Genomic DNA, 2,530 nt, shown 5'->3' on the forward strand with positions numbered 1-2,530 from the left:
ACCTACGCTGTCATCGGCATTAGTGAGGGAGCCATGGACTACCACCTCGTCAGCAGCGCCAGGATAACACTGTCTCCACACTTCTTAACGTCAATCTTCAAGCGTGCCCGACTCTTAGATGTCCAGGACAATCTCTTTTCCAACGTGCTTATAGGCTATCCTTACCCTTGCAAACCATTATATTTTACCGCAAATTCTTCGAGGTTACCCCAGCATCTGAACACCGCAACAGTACAGCTGCCCAGATCCTGCCCAGATTGTCAGAACAAAGTTCACACACACAAAGTCTCTTCCAAAGCAAGGTCAATTTGCTACTGCTGCACCGAAGGAAGAGTGCTGTGGCTCTGTCGCCAACAGCATTATCGTGCCCTTGGGGTCTTGTTTCTGATTGACTGACACGCCGGGTGACCTCACCTACTCGCCCCAAGCATGCGCCATAAACCCAATCAAGAGACATTTGGACCAGTGGAAAAAATACCATTTTCGGTTGGCAAAATAAGCATCTCTCTCTCCTTATAACTTCCATAAGTAAGTGGACACTGCATAAAGATATAGGTGAAGAAAAGGATAAAACCATAACCATATATAATTTACAACATCGCTACCACACCTTATCAGAAGGGGTCCAGCGGCATCACTACAGCCATGACTCTATAGAAGTTTCACTGATCACATCATCGTAATAAAAAAAGAATTTTTACCTGGGATTTCATGACGAGTATGTGAAATGAACCTCCCAGAAAATCAAACCTCTGACAAAGTTGAATTTCATTACAGTTCTTCAAAGTTCCTAGCACCATTACCATTCCTTATTATAATTTCCCGCACACAAAAAATACCCTGATACAACCCTTCAGCCACGATGGAATGAGTTTCAGTTAACAGAATGCTTGTAAATACCAATGGAAATAATACAAATCATATTCATTACATTAATTGACTGGAAAATCTATGAAAATAGATAGTGAACCCCCTCAGATGTGTCTCTTTGATGAGCATGTTATTAGTGAATATCTAAAATAATTTACAAACACCAGGAAAATAATTCCAAAGCGCCGGAAAGTTTTATATGCTCAGTATATTGAAAGCATTTAATGCATCTAGAGAAGACTTGCTGTACACAGTGAAACACAGTACTGTGTAAGTTATCTTCCCAAACCGTTTTTTCTGAAAACACTATTTGAAGACTGGAGAGAAAGAAGAGAGCTAGTGGCTAGCAGCATTAGAAAGAACAGTTTATGGAACTTCCGCCATCATTAGAAAAGAGATGTAAATATGAACGAAAGAACAGTTTTGGAGATAACTCGGTGCGAGATCTAACGATAGAGAAAACCCATGGTTCGTTTAAACCAAGTTTCCAAAAATGCTGTTGAGGAAGGGAACTAGTCTTTCGACCAAAGGAGAAACGTAGTGCCAAATCATCAAAAGAAAGAAAAAAAACAATGGGCATTTCATTTCGGCTGTGCGTGTGTGGACAAATAAAAATTATAGCAAATACAGTACATTCGGGAAGAAGCCGCTGTGTTATATAATCAGCAAGTAGTGTAAAAGCAGTTATTAGGAACTATCGCTTGGAATATGTGAAGAAATGGCAGTCAGTACAAGAAGCAGCAAATAGAGAATTATTGATAAATATTGATAAAAGGACATTCACTAAGTACTACAGATCACGACTACGTTGGTTCCACCTTCGCAAGAAATAGCTGCCCTACAGTAAGGTAATTGTGATCAGCATACTGACCACATACAAGGTAAGCTCATGTTCCAAAATAACTTATTTGAATTAGTCATGACTGTATTTGACGATATATTTGTGACCGTTGCTAGAAGCTAGCATGCATGTTATCCACGTAAAATATTTCCTATATTCTTTATTCGGAATCCATAAGCAGTTTCCCCCTCCTTTTCTTTTTTCTTTTTTTGTCTTATTCACTTTTTTTTCTTTTGCATATCCACTCTCCCAGAGACTTATCCAGCGCCGAGGTCCGAGGCGGGAGACCCAGACGGCGAGAGATCAAGACCCCGGGCGACGTACTCGACACAGCAAGAGAGAGTGAATGCATGTTTATGATATTGTAAACGTTGTGCTTTCGGGCGCAGCGGCAAGATAATTCGCCAGTGATATGCTTTGCGGAAGATTTATTAAAAATAAAAACGCGCTGTTTCATAGACATATGCTTATAATTGTTAAATGCAAAGCGTATCACCTTTGTGAATGCAAAGAATTGTAGTATGGTCGTGAAGGCGTGTGTGAGAATGTGAAAGTTGAAGCGTGGACTGCACAAAAACAGCCATAAGAAACACCAATAATTATATGATAACTAACCATTTACCCCCCCCCCCTTTCTTTTATGTTGCCCCCTCCCCCCCATTCCTTCATTCCGAGCAGATCCCAGTGTTCCAACTTCCAGCACAACCACGGAGCCTCCCATCACCTACCCGCCGTACGTCTCTATACAAGGTGAGCAGTCGGTCGGCACCATTCGGGTTTACCTTTGATTTTGCAAATTTGGGTGTATATACAGTATCC

General features: G+C 41.0%; 1 protein-coding gene across 1 annotated transcript in view; it reads left to right on the forward strand.

The window, feature by feature from the left end:
- Positions 1–8: 8 nt before the first annotated feature.
- The window catches only part of LOC119586304 (adhesion G-protein coupled receptor D1-like), a gene marked incomplete at its 3' end in the record, with an annotated part of 16,586 nt that continues 14,064 nt past the window's right edge, over positions 9–2,530 (forward strand). The window contains 1 exon segment of the mRNA XM_037935010.1: positions 9–2,461.

The sequence above is a fragment of the Penaeus monodon genome, chromosome 21 (genome assembly GCF_015228065.2).
Source record: "Penaeus monodon isolate SGIC_2016 chromosome 21, NSTDA_Pmon_1, whole genome shotgun sequence".
Lineage (NCBI taxonomy): Eukaryota > Metazoa > Arthropoda > Malacostraca > Decapoda > Penaeidae > Penaeus > Penaeus monodon.